The 23033-nt window shown below is 38.0% G+C and overlaps 1 long non-coding RNA gene across 1 annotated transcript in view; it reads left to right on the forward strand.

Moving 5' to 3' along the window:
* LOC111432641 overlaps positions 1-17927 on the forward strand; it is a 22080-nt gene extending 4153 nt beyond the window's left edge. Inside the window, exon 3 of the long non-coding RNA XR_002708669.1 lies at positions 17854-17927. This is a non-coding gene — a long non-coding RNA (uncharacterized LOC111432641). The remainder of the gene's footprint in view (positions 1-17853) is intronic.
* The last annotated feature ends 5106 nt before the right edge of the window (positions 17928-23033 follow it).

A 23033-nucleotide genomic window follows, 5' to 3' on the forward strand; every position in this document is an offset into this window, starting at 1 on the left:
TTCCAAGCGACACAATCTTAATACCTACGATTAAGGCTTCATGTGTTCCAAGCAGCGTAGTCTAAGTCATGAGAATGATATACCATGGGAGGTCTTAGGAGATTCTTGATTCTTGGCTAAGGTAACTTACTCTCTTCTTGCTCCATCGTGGCCTTAGACTACTCCCCATGATAGACCATAAAGGTCAGGTGATTGATGCATGCATGAACATGGCATATCCTCATGTCATATAAAATAGGCCTTATAGAAAATAGTTGGTAATTTGGAGCATGTCTAGACCTTAAGCTAGGATATGACTACTTTTTTCGTTTTTAGGAAGTAAGCCTCAGAGGTTATCATGTCAAGCATCGTGTTTTAGCCTTGAAACTCTTCCAAAGTAACCCTTAATTTTCTCTCCATGAGTACATAGGTGGATTTGTCATAATTGTGGCATCCTGCTGGCAAATCGTGACGCAGGGCATCTCATTTAGGTGAGCAAAATAATAAGTCCATCATGGCAACATGCTCATGGTACATATAGCAGGGCATCCTACCTAAAGAGAATAAGGGACCTCGTGGTACACTTCATGACAGGAGATAATGATTACTTCGGGCATGGATCCTAGCAACTTGTTAAACATAATATTTGCATTAATCTAGGTGTTTTCTTGGATTCTTGATGATCCTAGGTTTATGCATAACAACTTGGATCAAGCTTGGAACTTATAAGTTCTTCTTACGAATAGCCCGACACTATCTTGCTCACATAGAATCTTATTAGCAACCAAGGGTAATTGTTGAGAATCTCTTATTTCATGGATACCAAGTTAGTCATCCTAGGAGGTAAAAGTCATATGGATCGTGATACACGTTTTTCCATATATCTTGGTTTCGTTACCTAACATTTTCCAATGATTACCAAACTTCATTACCTCATACAACCTCCTGAGATAAGGATTCATACAACACTTCATAATATTTAGAGGTCATTTAGGGCTACACCCCTAGGTAGTATTCCTCAGGGGCATTATGGTCGTTTTACCCCTAATTCTTGGTTTTGTTACTTAATAACTTCGAATGGCTTTCAAACTTCAATAAATCATCGTATATCATAAAATAAGATCTACTGTAGAGTTTCATAGCATTTGGAGGTCATCTAGGTCCAGAACCGAAGGTAAATTACTTTAGGGGCATTATGGTCATTTTACACCGTTTCTAGGTTTACCTACTTATCCTTATCCAATGCACCACATTTTCTATATAAACTCAACATTAAAATTTCAGAAGCAGCCAGGAGTATGTATGGAAATCTATGCAATTCCTACAAGTATTTCTTAACAAAAAGTCTAAGGTGGCTAATTATCTCGTCATCGACACTCAGGACCTCCATAATTGAGCTTCCCGTATCCGAATTACTTCAAATTTCCTTCCACAAACTCCTTATTGTGTCTAATTTCTAAAACCAAAATTTTTTCGTGAGAATCAATTTGAAAGGGGTTAAAATTAAGAAAACCTGAGGGAATGTAGGATTTTTGGTTGACTTGGCCGGTTTAGTTGAACCGACCACATCATCGTCTTCTTCCTCTGGACGGGAAGAGGACACTCACGTCCATTCGCACTGCAATCTGAAAGTTGAGTGGCACTACTCCAAGCACGCCGTTTCTTTCCTAAATTTCTTCATGAAACTTAAAGATGGTATTACAAGGAAGAGCTGGAGATTAATTTCATACCTTCTCATGGATCGTAGCCTAAGATATTCGCCTCAAAAGTTCGTCCAAAATCTTATTTCTCGCTGGAGCAAAAACAAAGGATTTCTTATTGGGTAGCCGATCTAGGGTTTTTCAAGGCCTAACTTCTTCTTAATGGAACCTCTTCCATATCCTTTCCTCAAGCTAAAGGAATTGGTTTGGAGGAACATCTTTGAGTGTGGGACCTTAATTTCTAGAAATCCTTCTCGGTATGCAACTTACACGAAACGCCAAATTTTCGATCTCTTGGGTAGCTTGTTCTACGACGTTTCAGCTCTTAATTCCTTTATCAAAGTTACTCAATTTCTTCCTCTGAAGCTAAAGGAATCCTTAATTTGAAGGAAAAGGGTTCATAGATAGGAATCCGAAACTTCCCTCCAAATTTTACCTGAAACGAATTTCCTTCAATTGGGCACACTCTCGAAGTTATTTCTCTTCGTGGCCTTCTATTAAAACATTCCTTGGAGGTGCAAACACTGATTAGGATTGTTCTTTCTCGATGAATCATCATGTATCCTCAGATTGGTTTTTCCAAGTTTTCTTTGAAACTCTTCAATGGCGGATTGGATTGGGGAAATGGTTTCTGGCACTTTCAGTACTCTATTGCTTCATAGAACTTGAGGGTAATTCATTTTAGAAACTGTAGGAACAAGATTGAAGAGAAATGGTTGAGAATTTTCTCGTATTTGGAAGAAATCCGAGAGTAGGAGACCAAAAATCTAAATGCTTATTGTCTTTGATTGGGTGCTCGACCTTGCTCGATTCTTGTTCTAAACTATTGCCCCAAGTTTAGACTTTATAAGGAAACCTTCCACCGATGTTGAAACCTCCAAAACCATCGTGATTTGGAGATTGAACTTTCTAGATAATCTGTCGAAAATATCAGCTCGGTTCACAACCTTGCAGACCTTGGTTTTGAATACTAGCCGTTGGATGTGATGGTCTGTACATGTTCTAGATCATATCCAATTTTGGAGGCGATCCAACAGTTGCAATTTTAGTTTTGAAGCATTTTGTTCATATTGTCACCGTAGATGTTGTGATTTTTATCAGAGTGGCATTTCTGTAATTATCCATTCATCCAAAGGTATTTTGGTAACTTTTCACTGTCTGAATATTTTTATATTCTTTCCACCAAAAATCCATAATTTTCCTAAACTTCTTCATTTGGTAATTTTTTCCTTCTTGAGTATCTTGAAGTTCTTCTAGAAAAGGAATTAAAAATCTGGAGAGATTCTTGATAATTGGAAAAACGACATTTTTGCTCTTTTCACTTACTTTTTCCTTTCCAATCTCTTGTCAAAAGCCTTTTAACTCATTGAGATTACTTGTTAGGGTATAGGAGTGACCTGCTTAAGTCCCTTGTCCTTGTTTAATCATTCAATTTCTTCCCTTTATGATCCTTTGAGTCTTACATGGGCAGCTTATTCTTGTTAGAGCTAATTCCCTTTATTTTTGGGGTGCAAAATTAACGACCCAGCACGTGGCTTCTCCCTCAAGTGATGCGTGTCTCGCATGCAAATGTTGACTACTTTTCAGTTGACTCAATGCAGCTTGTCTCGACTCGACTAGGTGTAGCTTCTCAGCTCAAAACTCTATAATTCGACTCGGTATAGACATTTTGATACTTATTAATATAGCTTTTACCCTCCCAGAGCTTAATTTGACTTTAATTAAGGTAATTAAGATCAGTATAGCATCTTATTTTCATGTTCAAGTTTATTTATGCTAGAAATGTAAGTTATTAATGAAAATGAGATGGACGTTCGAATAGAAAACAACAATACTTGGAGCAACATCCGGAAACAGAATACAATTGTCCTCGAGTGTAAGGAGAACGTCTGCTAATGCACACTATGTAAGTGACCTTACTATCAGTTTGGTTAAAAGTTGTTATTTGTATATTGACATGTGCCTCGTGGTTCTACACGTGATATATGCTTGATTTGTGTAAAATGTTTACGAAACGATGTTACTATAGTGTGTGTATGAAACGATATGGCTAAGATATCTTTATGAAATGATATGACTAGGATATGTTTATGAAACGATATGACTAGGATACGTTTAGGAAACGACACAACCAGGATATGTTGATATAGCTAGAATATGTTTATGAAACGATAAGACTACGATACATTTAGGAAATGACATGACTATGATATATTTATGAAACGAAATGACTAGGATATATGTATGAAAAGATATGACTAAGATATGTTTATGAAATGAGATGACTATAGTATATTTATGAAACAATATGATAAGAATATGTATATGAAATGATATGACTATGATACGTTTATGAAATGATATGACCATGATATATTTTATGAAAGAATATGACTAGGTTATGTTTATGTAACGATATAACTGTGATGTGTTTACAAAACAATATGACTATGATATGTTTACGAGATGATAAGTCCATGATATGTTGGTGATGCAACGTGACTATGAGATGATATGTGAATGTTATGACACGTGATATGATGATGTACTGATGATATGATAAATGTTATGATATACACGTTTGGCGATATAGTACATGATATGATAAAAATAATATGATACGAAGAAAAATGGAAGGAATTATCATATATAATAAAGAATAAAATTGTTGGGATCTCATGCATCATTGTGTGTTCATGCATCAAGAAATACCCCTCTTTTACGATGGTACGGACGCGTACACTACGAGGTAGAAAAATGATCATTATGTTTATCATAATGCTACGATAGTCGCTTTGCCTAATGGGTGTTCAATATCAACAGCTCCAGACAATGCTTGCCCGACCATGAAAGGGGCCCAGGAGGTGTACGAATCGACTGGTGGGTTCATACTCGCACGTGTGGACCGTTTGTAGAACAGTAAATACACATCCAACTAACTTGTTTAGTATAGCCGCCTAAGGAATATAAACTGGTACGATATGTCTTATACATGATTGTATGTGTTTGCATCTAACACCAAGAGTAGGGTCACTTACTGAGTATTTCTTATAATACTCATGTCACATGCTATTGCTATATCAGGGAAAGGCAAGGCATCTCTGTACGACTTACTTACGACGACATAGTCATTCGAGACCATGACACATGCAAAGGGTAGTTGTATTTATTAACTTAGAGTTAGATTAGAATAGAGTGGTTTAAATTTAATGCTAATTTATTTCATTTAGTATTTTGTTATGTCGTTTTAAAGATGTTTTCGAACACGTAACTCTATTGCAGTGTAAGATGTAGTCTATATTTTATGATGAACTTTAAATGCTAATTTCTAACATAAAATGAATAAGTCATGATGACAGTAGTGACTCTAGGTAAGTAGAAATCTAATGTCATTACAGTATTCTTGTTTGAACTTAAGGATATGCTCCTTATATTAGAAATTTATGTCAGATGCTCAATGCTAAAAAATTAAGTTAAAAAATTATGAGGTAAGAGGTAAAAAATTTGAACTTTCTACTCATTTTCTTTTTTACAAAAAGAATTAAATATAATAACCAAGACTATGCGTAAAGGGTAATAAACCATTAAGCATTTGAAAATTGTTGACCTTTGAACTTAAAAGTGTTAAACTTCTTACTAAACATTCAAACTATAATTATTTTTTTACAAATAGCCATAGAAGATATTGGCTTTTTTTTCTGTTGGATGTTATACTTTTAATGGCGAACTTTTTGGTTTTAAAAAACTATCAATTATATAAATTTAGATATATATATATAGATGGTACCGTTAAAAATTTGGCATCATTGCAACACCCTTATTTACTTAAATGATTTGCCTTCGGCTTACAATATACCTTAGAGGTTCTCCTTCCTTATAATTAAGAATCATCACTTTCCAAGGTGACCCTCTAGATTGGAGAGATAAAGAAGTGAAAGCATTAAAAGTTGATGCAAAAGTAAACAACAAAATCACATAGAGACAATTCATAGCATTCATTTTTTGATGTGTTTAGAATATATAACGACCCTATATTCCTATTTAACCTAAAGTCGCTACTATATACATATCATTAACCGTTTATGAGAAAATAATTCATTCAAAACTTTATTATAAAACATTGTCATGGACTTACATGTTTTCTAGAAGGTCTTTAAACTAAAATACAAAAAATTGAAATAACATAAAGAAAAACTGCCCGATACTAGCCTATATGCTACAAAATTAAATGCATACTAACCTATACTAACGTATAGTCTACGAAACTAAAATTTTGCAAACTCCCCTATCCACGTGACATGGTCTCCTGGATTCTGATGCCACCGTTAGCCGTAAAGGGGAGGGAGCCTTGCCTTTACTTGGAAAAATAAGAGTAGCATATGACTTGAGTATTTTTGATAAATACTCAGTAACTAGCATCGCTATTGGGGTTAGATGTAAGCACATACAATCATGAGTGGAACCTATCATATTAGTCTATATTTCTTAGGCAGCTATCCTAAGCAGTTTATTTGATGTGTATTTACTATTCTTCATACGGTCTACACATACGAGTATGGACCCACCAGTCGGTTCGCACTCGTCTTGGGCCCCTTTCTTGTCAGGCGAGCATTATCTGGGAGCTGTTGATGTCGGACACCTGTTAGGAATACCGACCTTCGTAACATTATAACAAATATAATGATCGTTCTCTTGCCTTGTAGTGTACGCGTTCGTACCATTGTGAAAGATGAAGGGGTATCCCCCGAAACATGAACACACAATGATACATGAGGTCCCAACATTTTTCCTTTCATTATGTTGTATAACAACCCCTCTCTCATTTTCCTTTATATCATATCATTCTATCATAACTTTTCATGTGTACATCTGGGTTGTGCATTATGCCAATTTATCACATTATTTGTCAATCATATATCTCATCATGTCAAACATATGTCATATCATAAACTTACCATGACTTCTAACGTATCATATAACATTGTATAGCATCATCACATCACAGAATATCATCATACATTGTACATCACCATATACAATATTGTCACAACATCATAAATATAAAGAATAAATGACACGTGCAAGCGCCACTAGGAATGTATCGTCATACAATAAACAAGTCGTCCAACCTTTTCGATAGTAAGACTACTTACTTCGTTGTCCTTAACCGGCGTTCTCCCTAAATTCGAGTACGTTTGTTTTTCCTCCCTCAAAATTTCTCCTAGTATTATTAGTTGTCGTTTTCCATTAGAATGTCTATTTGGTTTCATTAGTAACTACAGTTTCTTAACTCAGTTTAACATAAATTGAGAACATGAACCTTATATTGAGTTTAATTTCCATAAACAAGGTCAATTTCAGCTTTAGGATAGTCGGAAAGGTAAACCATGGGCAAAATTCCCTTTAGCGAGATGAAGAGTAGAATTCTGAGCCGCGAAGCTGAGCCTAGCCAACTGAGCTGCGTAAGCCGAAGAAGTTTCTAGCTGCAGGCACGACATGTGGCGCAATGAGGTGCAAACGTGTGTTTTTTGGCGATCGAGTTTTTTTTTTTTTTTTTTTTGGCCTTTACAGAATCTATTTGTATTTCATTTTCAACAATGGTGTATAACTTTCAAATTTATTTCATTTTTGTGCTTCAACTTTTTCTATCAAATCTAGACTTGGATAGTAAGGTTGACCTCAATATTTTATTCTTCAATAACAACTTCAATATTTTATTCAAATATACTCATTTTAATATTAAATGTTTCCATATATTTGAGAACTTAAATGATTAACAAACATTTTGTTAGAGTAGTATTACAATAAGTACACAACTTATGTAGAAAAGAAAAGATTTGATGTGAAGTAAGGCAAAGGTGATGGATTTGTCTAAGGATTCCATGGATGAATGAACTCGAATACGTTTGTTATGCCATTATATAAAGAAAAACCCTTTTCATCTGCACGCCAAATGCACTGCGCATAGTTGCATCGGTATTCAAGCCAATGTCCCCTCTTCTCTGGCCAAAAAACCTCGAATGAAAGCTTCCCATAATTGCTGCTAAAGTTGCACCAAAACAATGTGTTCAGGAAATAATTCTCTCTGAATTTCCAGCTGTATTCCTGTTTGAACTGAAGGATATGCACCCCTAAATCATAAAGTTATGTCAGATGGGCACAAATTCAATGGAAAAAATGTTAGAAAAACTAATTCAACTAGTTGAGACGGTATATGCATCTATGAAGAGGTGAAGTACTATAAAAACTATCCATGCAACATATTTATTAACAAAAAAAAAAAACAAAAAACAAAAATAATATGGTCGGGTTGAATATTTGTCATGGTGCAACACCCTTGTTTACCTAAATCGTCGTCTTTCGATTTGCAATGGACCAGTAAAGGTACATCTTGATAATTAAGAATCATAACTTTCCATATAGAAAGTGGATATTGTCGTGCAAAACAAGTGAAAACGTTAGAAGTTGATGCAAAAGTAAACAACAAAATCATATAGAGATTATTCATAGCCTTCGTTTCTTATCAACTTAGAATTTGTTTGTGTTTGATTTGGATCCTTTTGAACCATATATATATATATAATCATTGCACTAAAACAAAGATATTTTTTTAACCACTTTCAAAGATAGATTTTTTTTTTTTAATGTAAAATGCTATTAAAAGAAATACCAAAAAAATTGAAAGCATGTTATGAATGTTTGTTTATTAGGTTAAGCTTTATTTAGCAAGGAATCACAAGCATCCCCAAACTTAGGTTACCCTTTTTTTCTCTCCCAAAGCAAATCACATACTTTTCCTAACTCCATTGGGATGTCTCCTTCTCATGTTTCTTCTATTTTGGTGCTAAAAATTTGTTAGTAAATTGGAGACGTGTATATTCATTTTGAAGTATTTTATTTTTCAATAACAACTTGATATTTTATTACCATACATGCACTATTTTGTTAAAAGTCTCGAACTCAAATCTTTAATAGACTTACTTTTATTAGATAAATATTGTAGTAAGCACACAACTTCTAAAGAAAGGAAAAGATTTCATGTGGAGTGGAGAAGAAGTTATGGTTTGGTCTAAGAGGTGGGAAAAAGAATGAGATGGAATAACTTTATTTTACTATTTTAAAAAGAAAAACCCTTCTCATCAACATCAGCCATAAACATGATTTTGGGGAACGGTCATACGTTGCCATGCAGCGTCTGTCCAGTGTTCGATTGACACCAAATTTGACAAGCATTCATATTTCATACGGACGGACTTAATTCCAGAACCGCATGCCTGAATTCCTTTCAAAGCCACATCTTTCGAGGTTAAGGCCTAGGATCTTACCCGGCCCTCAAACAAGCCTATCTTTGCCACTATAGTCTATTCAATATCTCTATCTTGCTTATATCTCAACTTGTCTTCAATGCCCACTCTGTGTGGTGTGTTAGATGATGTACCGTCCTCCAAGGTCGCATTATGGCCACTCATCTAGGCCCTCGTGTTGCCGGATGGGCTCCCCTTCAGGGTTGCCGCTTCTCTTGTCGCAATGTGAGGGTCAACAACCTACTCTCTTCATAGTAGGTTATGACGTAGGGCATCTCATCTAGGTGAGGAAATGAGGCCAAACATGACATCTTGCAAAGAAAACATGGTGCAGGGAATCCCACCTAGAAGAGGAAACTTAGGCCTCTAAAAGCACCACGTGGTGGGAGGTATGGACCACCATTGTACATGCTTAAAGTATTACCTAGCATTCTTCCTACCTTTGTAGTTGTAGCGGCATGTTTGGTATTGTTCTTAGTTCTCAATCTTGTAAGTTCGTAAGGTTCATAATTTATTGAGGCATAAGTTGTCACATGAATTCGTAATCATACGAACCCATCATAATATCTAGCATGAGTTATTCTAGAAAGTCATAAATTCATATTAGATACCTTAGAGGGTTCTAGAAGGGTCTTGAAACTTGAGGTGTTTCCTTAGGACATTTCTCAAGTTCCATCTTGGTTAAGGTTCCAAACTATCTCCAACCAATATGAAATTCTAAACTTATCCTCATGTCATATAAAATAGGCCTTATAGAAAATAATTGGTAATTTAGAGCATGTCTAGACCTTAAGCTAGGATATGACTACTTTTTTCTTTTTGAGGAAGTGAGCCTCCGATGTTGTCCTGTCATGCATTGTGTTTGAGCCTTGAGAACTCTTCCAAAGTAACTCTTAGTTTTCTCTCCATGAGGGCATAGGTGGAGTAGTAATAATTGTGGCATCCTGCTGGCAAATCGTAATGCACGGCATCTCATTTAGGTGAGGGAAATAATAAGTCCATCATGGCATCCTTCTCATGATACATATAGCAGGGCATCTCACCAAAAGAGGAATAGGGTCCTCATGGTACACTTCGTTATGGGAGATAATGTTTACTTCGGGCATGGACCCTAGCGACTTATTAAGCTTGATATTTGCATTAACCTAGGTGTTTTCTTGGATTCTTGGTGATCTAGGTTTTATGCATAATGTCTTGGGACATGCTTGGAACTTATAAGTTCTTCTTAGGAATAGACCAACATGATCTTTGGCTAGTAGCATTTATTAGCGATCAAGGGTACCATGTGGAGAATCTCTTATTTCATGGATACCTCATTAGTTATCCTAGGACGTAATGTCATATGGATCATGATGAGTGTTTTTTCCCATATCTTGATTTCACTACCTAACATTTTCCAATGACTCCAAGACTTCATTACCTTATACAACCTCCTGATAAAATGATTCATACAGCATTTCGTAAATATTTAGAGGTCATTTAGGGGTTAACCCGTAGGACATCTTCCTCAAGGGCATTATGGTCATTTTACCCCTAATTCTTGGTTTTGCTACTAAATGAGTTCCAATAGCTTTCAAACTTCAATAAATCATCAAATATGATAAAATAAGATCTACTGTAGAGTTTCATATCATTTGGAGGTCATCTAGGTCATGAACCGAAGGTACCTTAGGGGCATTATGGTCATTTTACACCGTTTCTTGGTTTACCCACTTATCCTTATCCAATGACCACCACATATCCTTTATTACCTCCACATACTATAATATGCTCAGCATTAAAATTTTAGAGGCAGCAGAGTTCATCTAGTGGGTTATTTTAACGTTACTTAAATTCCGAGAAAGTTGATCGGTTCAGGGCCTTAACTCATGGTTCTTTGGGGTTTTATTTCATATATCCTTAATTCATACTTGGTTTATGGTTCATATGGATATCCAAGCAATTCCTATAAGTATTTCTTAACAAAAAAGTCCAAGATGGCTAATTACCTTGTCATCGACATTCAGGACCTCCATTATTGAGCTTCCCGTATCCGAATTACTTCAAATTTCCTTCCACAGACTCCTTATTGTGTCTAGTTTTTGAAACTTTGTAAGAATCAGTTTGAAAGGGGGTTAAAATTGAGAAAAATTGAGGGAAGGTTGGATTTTTGGTTGACTTGGGCGGTTCAGTTGAATCGGCCATATCATCGTCTTCTTCCTCTAGATGGGAAGAGGACACGCATGGTCGTTCGCGCTGCAGTCTGAAACTCGAGCTCCACTGCTCCCATCACGTTGTTTCTTCCTCAATTTCTTCATGAAACTTGAAGATAGTATTACAAAGAAGAGCTGGGGATTGATTTTATACCTTCTCATGGCTAACATATTCGCTTCAAAAGTTCGTCCCAAAACTTATTTCTCGCTAGAGCAAAAAACAGAGGATTTCTTATTAAGTAGTCAATTCTAGGGGTTTCCAAGGCCTGATTTCTTCATGGAATCTCTTCCATATCCTTTCCTCAAGCTAAAAGAATTTGTTTGGAAGAACGTCTTTGAGTGTGAGACCTTAATTTCTAGAAATCGTTCTTGGTATACAACTCACTCGAAACGCTAGATTTTCGATCTCTTGGGTAGCTTGTTCTACGATGTTTCAGCTCTTTATTCCTTCATCAAAGTTACTCAACTTCTTACTTTGAAGCAAAAGGAATCCTTAATTTGAAGGGAAAGGGTCCGTAGATAGAAATTCGACACTTTCCCCCAAATTCTAGCCGAAACGAATTTCCTTCAATTGGGCACACTCCCGAAGTTATTTCTCTTCGTGGCCTTCTATGAAAACATTCCTGGGAGGTGCAAAAACTGATTAGGATCGTTCTTTCTCGATGAATAATCGTGTATCCTCGAATTTGTTTTTAAAAGTTTTCTTTGAAACTCTTCAATGGCAGATTGGATTGGGGGAATGGTTTCTGGGCACTCTTAGCACTCTATTGCTTCATAGAACTTGTGGGTAATCTTGTTTAGAAACTGTAGGAACAAGTTTGAAGAGAAATGATTGAGAATTTTTTCGAATTTGAAAGAAATTTGAGTGTAGGAGACCCAAAATCTAAACGCTTATTGCCTTGGATTAGGTGCTTGACCTTGCTCGATTCTTGTTCCAAACTATTGCCCCAACTTCATACTTTATAGGGGAAGCTTCCACCGACGCTGAAACCTTCAGAACCATCATGATTTGGAGAATGAACTTTTTGGATAATCTGTCGAAAATATCAGGAACGATCACAGCCTTTCCGACCTTGGTTTTGAATACTAGTCGTTGAATGTGATGATCTGTACGTGTTCTAGATCATATCTAATTTTGGAGGAGATCCAACAGCTGCAATTTGAGTTCCGAAGCATTTTGATCAAATTGTCACCGTAGATGCTCTAATTCTAATCAAAGTGGCATTTCTGTAATTATCCATTCATCCAAGGGTATTTTGTAATTTTCCACTTTCTGAATATTTTAATATTCTTTTCCTCGAAAAATCAATAATTTCCCTAAAACTTCTTCATCCCTTTTTCGTCATTTTTTACTTCTTGAGCATCTTGAAATTCCTTCTAGATAAGGAATAAAAAATCGGGAAAGATTCTTGATAATTGGAAAAATGATATTTTTGCCCTTTTCACTTACATTTTCCTTTCCAATCTCTTGCCAAAGGCCCTTGATTCCTTAAGATTACTTGTTAGAGTGTAGGAGTGGCTTGCTTAAGTCCCTAGTCCTTGTTTAATCATTCAATTTTTTCCCTTTTTGATCAATTGGGTCTTACATCGGCCGATTCTTATTAGAGCTAATTCCCTTTATTTATGGGGTGCTACATTAATGAACCACGCACGTGGCTTCTCCCTTAACCGATACGTGTCTCGCATGCAGATGTTGACTCCTTTTCAGTCGACTAATGCAGCTTGGCTTGACTCAACTCGGTGTAGCTTCTCGGCTCAAAACTCTATCATTCAGCTTAGTATAGACATTTTGTTACTTATTAATACATTTTTTCTCTCCCAGAGCTGAATTTGACCTTAATTAAGGCAACTAAGATCTGTATAACTTCTTATTTACATGTTCAAGTTTATTTAGGCTAGAAATGTGAGTTATTAATGAAAATGAGATAGACGTTCGAATAGAAAACAACTTTCGATGATACTTGGAACAACATCGGGAAGCAGAATACAATTGTCCTCGAGTGTAAGGAGAACGTCTGCTAATGCAAACCATGTAACTGACCTTACTATCAGTTTGGTTAAAAGATGATGTTTGTATGATGACACGTGACTCGTGGTTCTACACGTGATATATGCTTGAAATGTGTGAAATGATTACAGAACGATGTTACTGTGGTGTGTGTATGGAACGATATTACTAAGATATCTTTAGGAAATGATATGACTAGGATATGTTTATGAAACGATATGACTAGGACACGTTTAGCAAACAACACAATTAGAATATGTTGATATGGCTAAAATATGTTTATGAAACGATAAGACTAGGATACGTTTAGGAAATGATATGACTATGATATATTTATGAAACGATATAACTAGGATATGTGTATGAAATGATATGACTAAGATATGTTTATGAAACGAGATGACTATGATATATTAATGAAACAATATAATAAGAATATGTTTATGAAATGATATGGCTATGATACGTTTATGAAATGATATGACCATGATATGTTTTATGAAAGAATACGACTAGGTGTATTTACAAAACAATATGACTATGATATGTTTACGAGATGATAAGTCCATGATATGTTCGTGATATAACGTGACTATGAGATAATACGGGAACGTTATGACACATGATATGATGATGTACTAATGATATGATAAATGTTATGGTATAACAGGTTTGGCGATATAGTACATGATATGATACGAAGAAAAATGGAAGGGGTTGTCTTACATGATAATGAATAAAATTGTTGGGATCTCATGCATCATTGTGTGTTCATGCATCAAGAAATACCCCTTTTTTACGATGGTACAGACGCGTACACTACGAGGTAGAAAAATAATCATTATGTTTATCATAATGCTACGATGGTCGCAATGCCTAATGGGGCCCAGGAGGTGTACGAATTGACTGGTGGGTTCATACTCGCACGAGTGGACCGTTTGTAGAACAGTAAATACACATCCCACTAACACGTTTAGTATAGCCGCCTTAGGAATATAAACTGATACGTTATGTCCTACACATGATTGTATATGTTTGCATCTAACACCAAGAGTAGGGTCACTTACTAAGTATTTCTTATAATACTCATGCCAGGTGCAACTGCTATTTCAGTTAAAGGCAAGACATTTCTGTACGACTTACGACGACATAGTCATTCGAGACCATGACACATGCAAAGGGTAGATGTATTTATTAACTTAGAGTTAGATTAGAATAGAGTGTTTTAAATTTAATGCATTTAGTATTTTGTTAAGTCGTTTTAAAGATGTTTTCGAACACGTAACTCTATTGCAGTTTAAGATGAAGCCTATATTTTATGATGAACTTTAAACGCTAATTTCTAACACAAAATGATTAAGTTATGATGATAGTAGTGACTCTAGGGAAGTAGAAATCTAATGTCATTACAGTATTCTTGTTTGAACTTAAGGATATGCTCCTTGTATTAGAAATTTATGTTAGATGGGCAAAAATTAAGTTAAAAAGTTATGGATTAGAAATTTATGTCAGAAGGGCCACTTGAGCAAGAATTATAGGAGCAAGCGAATCCGTCGATGACTTTTCAATGCGGATCACGGGGCTTGCCAACAGCATCACCACTCTCAGTGGGAGCATCAGCGAGACAGAAATCGTAAAGAAGATGCTGCAAGTCGTCCCCGATCACCTCGAGCAAGTTGCTATTCCAATCGAGACATTACTTGACGTGAACGACCTAACGGTGGAAGAGGTGACTGGAAGACTGCATAACGTCGAGCAGCAGAAGAAGAATGCCGCTTCAACTGTCGACAAGGAGGGTCGTCTACTCCTCATAGATGAGGAATGGCTTGCACGACTAAAGCTCTGCGACAACATCGGCGAGAGCAACGGGTTCTCCAGCCACAAAGGAGGGAAGAAGCCATGGAAATCTCACTGGCGCACGCGCGGGAAAGAGGGGGATCAAAAGAAGGAGTCGATCGATAGCGGCCCAATCCAGTGCTCGAACTGCGGGAAGAAGGGCCACCTGAGCAAGAATTGCTGAAGCAAGCTCATGAACAAAGAGAAGGTCCATGCCACTTGAGCAAGAATTGCTAGAGAAACGGGTCCTCCAGCCGAAAAGGGAGGAAGAAACCATGAAAATCTCGCGGGTGCACACGCGGAAAAATGCGCGGGAAAGAGGGGGGTCAAAAGAAGGAGTTGACTGATAGCGGGCCAATTCAGTGCTCGAACTGGAGGAAGAAGGGCCACAGAGGGGGGTGAAAATAAGGAGTCAACCGATAGCGAGCTAATCCAGTGCTCGAACTTCGGGAAGAAGGGCCACCTGAGCAAGAATTGCTGGAGCAAGCTCAGGAACAAAGAGAAGGTCCATGCCATCTGAGCAAGAATTGCTAAAGATGCCACCTGAGCAAGAATTGCTGGAGCAAGCTCAGAAACAATTCTACAATTCTAGTTGGAGCAAGCTCACGAACAAAGAGAAGGTTCATGCCACTTGAGCAATTATTGCTGGAGCAAGCTCAGGAACAAAGAGAAGGTCCATGTGGCTCGATCCGAGGAGGAAGAGCCGGCTCTTTTCATGGTAAGTGCAACGGTCTTATCCGACGTCTCCAGTTTCGATTCCAAATCCACAGAGGTGGAGGTTGTTGGTGTTAATATAAGCATATAACACATGTGGAAGCAATTTGGATCTTAGGCACTTTTAAAACATCAATTATAGTATTAAAACTTAATGAGTTTAAATACTAACCTTTTGTAGTTTAAACTCCTTTTTCCTCACAAACCGGTTTCAAACCACCACTAGTGTCTTCTCCACTATCCTCCAGCCTTAGAACAGGATTGTGGAATCCGGTGAGTGACTAAACTTGGGAGGGATTTTGTATATGTGAAGAGAGTGTTTGTGAGAGGTTTTTCTCAAGGTTTTTCACCAAGAAGAAGAAGACCTTCCATGTACCATGATCACTCTATTTAAAGAGTCATGTTTGCATGTTCATGCAAATTTGAGATCACCAAATTTTGACACTTAAAATTCCACTCAAATGTTTGGGATTATGTGGCAAGCATGCATGTTTGAGTTAACCAAATTTTGACACTCAAAATTCCACTCAAACTTGTGGGGTTTATTTGGCAAACATGCAAGTTCGGTTAAACAAAATTTTAACACCTCAAAATTCCACTAACATGTATTTTTCAATTAATTTTGGCTTTCTTCATTTTAATTTAACAATTAATTTGAATAAAGAATTTCAAATTAAAGTAACATTAAGTGATTAATTAAAGTATTTAATTAATATTTAATATTAATTCAAATGCCAATCCCAATCAATTCCGACACATAATTGATTAAGATATTTAAATCTTGTTTAAATATCTCAGATTCTCTCTTTTTGTTTAATTCGTAAATAAAACAAAAATGCGGTTAAATATATCGTATATATGTAGCGCATATTCCCTAATTTGAATTCGAACACTTCGAACTCACTCGTCACACTGTTCTATGGTTTTGTCCGATATGAGCTAGCAGAGGGACCTAATGAACCTATAGATCATGGGCTCCAACGATCCAAGATTAACCGGCTATAGTCATTAACCTTGTTAACCAACATTCGTTAACTACTAGGACCCTCCACTATAGCCGAGTAGTAGCACTCCCCTCACTATAGATATATTTCTGTCCATTTGATATAACCATGATTAGTTAGTCGATCCTACACAGGTTGTTTGTAACTAGAGCTGGGTCAATTTACAGTTTTACCCCTGAAGTTACTTCTTGTTTCTTATGTCTCACTGATCCTCTAATGAACAATTGGTTTGTGGTCCAACCAGTAAACCGAATCCCTCTCAGACCAATGAGAGGGTGGGGCCCCTTCTTCAAGACCTGGAGTCAGTGCTTAAGGGAACTACCTCTCTTCTATCCCTAAATGTGGGTAGGAGTGAATTCCATCTTGCACCCCATGTCCCCAGCCATTCACCCAGTCTTACCCCTGAAATGGGAGGCCTATTGAGTCGGCGAACTAGAGCCACTCTCACCCATGCAAATCTAAGGATAATTCTGAATAAACAGGAGTTCATGGTTAGCTCAGGATTAAAACTGAGTTACCTAGGTTATCGAATGAAAAGGAAATCAGTCTCAACAGTAAACGACATTATAAAGTGAGAGTGGTTTTCTTCATGGTCCGATCTTATGCAATACTCATTGCATAGGATGCCCCCACTCACATGTCTTCACATGTACAATTTAGTGATCACATTGTTTATATCATATACAAAAGTGGGCCGCATCCATAGTGTCCCCAGAACAAGGTACTCAGCCATATCCTTATACTATAGATCATTTTGACTATATACTATAACTTGATCCACTCTTATGTTTCTACATATAATTCAAGTAATCATACTATAGCTAGAGTGTTCTTAGTTTATTGGATTTATATTAATGATCGTAAAGTTCACTTAATTCAATAACAATCTTTACTGAATAAACAACAATAATAACTTTATTGAAAATAGAATATGTTTTTGTTTACAAACTATGAGTTTTAGGACATAAAACCCAATAGAGGTAATCTACGTCGGCATAACTGCTCCTCCAGTGAGCATCGAACTCGAGGAAGTGCTCCAGTTGAAGTAACAAAGGCACCAGTTGGGGAGCAAATTCAACTGAAGGAGGAGCGAGTGTTCGCTCAGATCGGCGAGAGGGGTGAGCAGCATAAGCACCGACGATGGGTCCTCGACACAGGAGCAACAAACCGTATGACCGGGGCCAGGTCTGCATTCTCTGAGATCGATTTGGGGATTTGCGGGACAGTAAAATTCCGTGACGGCTCCGACGTTGAGATCAAAGGGCACGACACCATCCTATTCGTCAGCAAGGGAGGTGAGCACCGCAAGCAGACCGGTGTCTTTTTCATCTCGAGGCTCAAGGCTAATCTTGTGAGCCCGGGTCAACTCGATAAGGCCAGCTACCACATTTCCATCGAGTGCGGGCTACTCAAGATCAGCGATGATCAATGATGGCTGCTCACGCAAGTTCGGCGCACGACAAACCTCCTTTACATCCTTGAGTTGGTGATAGAACAACCGGTCAGTCTCTTGATCAGGACCAAAGAAGTATCTTGGAGGTGGCACGCAAGGTACGGGCACCTAAACTTTCCTACTCTACAAAAATTATACAGGGAGGAGATGGTGCACGGTTTACCAGTAATCATAGGCGTGAACAAGCTGTGCGACGGGTGCCTCATCGGTAAACAGAGGCGTATCCCCTTTCCGTCTCGGACATCCTACCGCGTCGATGAGCCATTGGAGCTTGTACACGGCGATATCTGTTGGCCCATCAAGCCGGCGACCCCAGGCGGCAAGACCCTCTTCCTCCTGCTTGTCGATGACAAAAGCCGCTTCATGTGGCTAATCCTGCTGCAAGCGAAAAGTGAGGCGGCAGAGGGGATTAAGTGCATCCAGGTGCGAGCGGAGGCCGAATGCAGGAAGAAGATGCAAATGTTGCACACGGACCGAGGCAAAGAATTTACCTCAGCGAGCTTCGGTAAGTACTGTGACAAGCTCGGCATGCAGCGATAACTAACGACGCCCTACTCCCCCCAGTAGAACGGGGTGGTGGAACGCCGAAATCAGACCATCATCGGGACAGCAAGGTCATTGTTGATGATGGCTGGGATGCCTGGGAGGTTCTGGGGAGAGGCGGTAATGATGGCAATCTACCACCTCAATCGTTCACCAACGCGAAGCCTTGACAGGAAGACGCCAGACGAGGCCTGGTACAACAAAAGCCAGCAGTACATCATCTTCAAGTGTTCGGCTTCGTCACATACATGAAGGTAATGTTAGGTTAAGGAGCCTGCTGCTTATTTATAGCTTGGTCAACAGTTATATCCGGTAAAGCTATATTTGGTAAAGCTATATCCGATAAAGCTATATATGGTAAATAGCTATATATAGTAGATGGTTAAATCTGGTAAAGCTATATATAGTAAATAGCTATCTATAGTAGATGGTTAAATCTGGTAAAGCTATATATAGTAAACTGAACTATATATATATCCCGTCTAGCAGAGCTTTGAAAAACTACTTTTCCATTCTCTGTAATTCTCTCCTACTGTACATACGTGAAGTCATCAATAAAAAATCCTTTTAGCCAGAGTTCTCCTTGCACTTTTCTCTATCCTGTTCTTTGTGTTCATCTAGATCGATCGTGTGCGTTGTTGATCCTAACAGGTAGCCCATCCACACCTCGCCAAGCTCGATCCCACATCGAGCAGCTGCGGAAGGAGCTCTCGGAGATCCGCTTTAAGGACGGAAAATCTGTCGATGATTTTTTAATGCAGATCACGGGGCTCTGGGAGGGAATCAAATCCCGTCGGGTCGGTGTACAGCGAGTGCGGAAATCCAACATCGAGCAGCTGCGGAAGGAGCTCTCGGAGATCCACTTTAAGGACGGCGAATCCATCGATGATTTTTCAATGCGGATCACGGGGCTTGCCAACAACATCACCACTTTCGGTGGCAGCATCAGCGAGACAGAAATCGTGAAGAAGATGTTGCAAGTCGTCCCCGATCACCTCGATTTCAATCGAGACATTGCTTGACGTGAACGACCTAACGGTGGAAGAGGTGACCGGAAGACTGCGTAACATCGAGCAGCGGAAGAAAAATACCGCTTCAGCTATAGACAAGGAGGGTCGTCTACTCCTCACTAAGGATGAATGACTTGCACGCCTAAAGCTCCGCGACAACACCGGTGAGAGCAACGGGCCCTCCAGCCGCAAAGGCGGTAAGAAGCGATGGAAAGCTTGCGGGCGCACGCGCGGGAAGGATGGGGATGAAAAGAAGGAGTCGACCGATGGCAAGCTGATCCAGTGCTTGAACTTCAGGAAGAGAGGTCACCCGAGCAAGAATTGTTATTGCAAGCTCAGGAAGATCGAGAAGGCCGAGAATGCCCATGTGGCTCAATCCGAGGAGGACTTTTTTTCAAACTACAATTGTTTTTTTATAAACCACCATAGAAGTTGAATATCGATAATGACTTTTTTTCCCGTTGTGTATTATACTTTCAATAGCTGAACTTTTTCCTTTTAAACTATCAATTATATAAATGTAGATATATATATATATGGTGCCATTGAAATTTGGCATCATGCAACACCCTTATTTACTTGAATTATTGGCCTTCGACTTGCAATAGATCGTTAGAGGTTCTCCATCCTTATAACTAAGAATCGTCACTTTCCAAGGTGACCCTCAAGATTGGAGAGATAAACAAGTGAAGGCATTAAAAGTTGATGCAAAAGTAAACAATAAAATCACATAGAGTCAATTCATAGCATTCATTTTTTGATGTGTTTAGAATATGTAACGACTCTAGATTCCTATTTAACCTAAAGTCGCTACTACATACATATCATTAACAATTTATGGGAAAATATTTCATTCAAAACTTTATCATAAAACGTTGTCGTGGACTTACATGTTTTCTAGAAGGTCTTTAAACTAAAATACCAAAAATTGAAATAACATAAAGTAAAACTTCCCAGTACTAACCTATATGCTACAAAATTAAATGCATACAAACCTATACGAACGTATTGTCTACGAAATTAAAATTTTGCAAACTCCCCTATGCATGTGTCATGGTCTCTTGGATTGTGATGCCATCGTCAGCCGTACAGGGGAGCCTTTCCTTTACGTGAAAAAGTAAGAGTAGCACATGACCTGAATATTTTGATAAATACTCAGTAAGTGGCCCCACTATTGGGGTTATATGCAAGAGCATATAATCATAAACTTCCCATGTCTTCTAACGTATCATATAACATTGTATAGAATCATCTCATCACAGAATAACATCATCTTACATCGTACATCATCATCAGACAATATAGTCACAACGTCATAAATATAGATAATAAATGACATGTGCAAGGGCCACTAGGTACGTGTCGTCATACATTAAACAAGTCGTTTAACCTATCCTATAGTAAGACCACTTACTTGGTTGGCCTTAGTTGGTGTTCTCCCTAAATTCGAGTACGAATGTTTTTCATCCCTCAAAATTTCTCCTGGTATTATTAGTTGTCGTTTCCAATTAGAATGTCTATCTCGTTTCCTTAGAAACTACAATTTCTTAACTCAGTTTAACATAAATTAAGAAAGTGAACTTTATACTGAATTTAATTTCCATAAACAAGGTCAATTTCAGCTTTAGGATAGTCGGAACGGTAAAAATTGGGTAAAATACCCTTTAGCGAGTTGAAGAGGTGGATTGTAATACTCGAATTTTTAGATAAATAAATAAAAAAATAAAAATAACAACATAGGGGCAAAATGGTCATTTTGTCCCTACTCTTACCTAACGGGTTTAGTTGTTTGGGCTCACACCAGACAAAGAAAGAAAAGAAAAAAAATAGAGAGAGAGGAGAAAGTAGAAGAAGTTTGGATTTGAGAGAGAGGAAGAGCAGAGATGACAAACCGCCGTTGGAGATCAAATCCAAGGCAAGAAACTTCGAAGCAATACTTCTCTCGGTGCTGGAAAAGAAGTTTGGGTGGTGGATCCACTCATTCCGGCAAGAAAATCTGAGAACGGACAAAGTAAGGTTCCGAACTTCTTATTTCAATTTTATCTCGATTTGAGGAGTTTTTTAGCATTAGATGTGGAGTTTTTGAGGTATGTAACTAAAATAAGATTCACACAGGTTTCTTGAGATTTCTGGATGAAAATCGGAGTTTCAAGAAAATGCGATTTTTTGTAAGAACTCGTGTTTTTCTCCAAATTTGAACTCAAATAATAAGAACTGTGATTACCAAAAAAATACAAGAAAAATATATTGTAGAAATAGAATATGAGATCTACAATATTCGTGAAGAGAACTTGTTGATTCGGATTACAGATTGGAAGATATAAAAATAGAAAGAAAATGGATTGAAAACGCCAAAACTCACGTTTCTAGAAAATTTGGAAAAACATAGGAGGAGAGAGGAGGCATCGCCGCCACGCATCGGTCGGTGTACGGAGGAGCGCGACAGGATTAACGAGTGATGCGTGGCGACCGTAGGTTCGAGAAGCGCATCAAGCGCGCGCAACCGGGTCGGCCTGAGTCTGAACCATGCGAACCGAACCAAACTGGCCGCTGGCTCGCGACTGCGTGGGAAGTCGCGCGTGGACACGCGAGCATAGTACACCCTCCAGAGCCCGTCAATCGTGCATGTAGGTGCGTGAGTGACCTTTCAACCTCCGTTTGCTTGTTTTTCATCCCAATTTCAACTCTGATTCTATTTTTATGTGAATTAGAACCTATCAAGAAAATTTCATAATTTTTGGAACCTTTTCCGGCAAATAGTTTGAGCTTGGGAATACACACGTCAACCAAGTAAGTAGCCATTTGGATTTTCACGAGCAATACTTGTAAGAACTGCTTGGAATAAGCTTGCATGCTATCATACCCATAAACTTAACTAGCCGTACCTAGCAAATTAGTATGAAAACCATGAAAATGAGATAAATAAGGAAGTCTATGACTTTTAGATATGAATGATTATGTAATCTGTTTAGATTGAGATTATGATAATGTATGTATGCACGAGGAGGATGGGAAACTTGTGAAAGCTGCACTCCAGGTGAAGATGGATGTTATCTTCCCACTGAGCATGTTCGTTAATATTGCATGAACTGTTACGTGTTAACTCCTATGCATGATGTTTGCTTGCGTTATCTTTCTTGATGAATAGGAAGAAATTGTGAGCTTAGATTAGGGTGCTTGTGACTAAGTAGGCTAGACGAGACCCTAGGTTGGGGGACCTCTAGAATACCATGCATTTAGACCTGCGAAATGATTATCGGTGGATCTAGAGCCCAGAATTCCAAACATGA

This window comes from Cucurbita moschata, unplaced genomic scaffold, assembly GCF_002738365.1.
Source record: "Cucurbita moschata cultivar Rifu unplaced genomic scaffold, Cmos_1.0 Cmo_Scf00039, whole genome shotgun sequence".
In the NCBI taxonomy this organism is placed as follows: domain Eukaryota; kingdom Viridiplantae; phylum Streptophyta; class Magnoliopsida; order Cucurbitales; family Cucurbitaceae; genus Cucurbita; species Cucurbita moschata.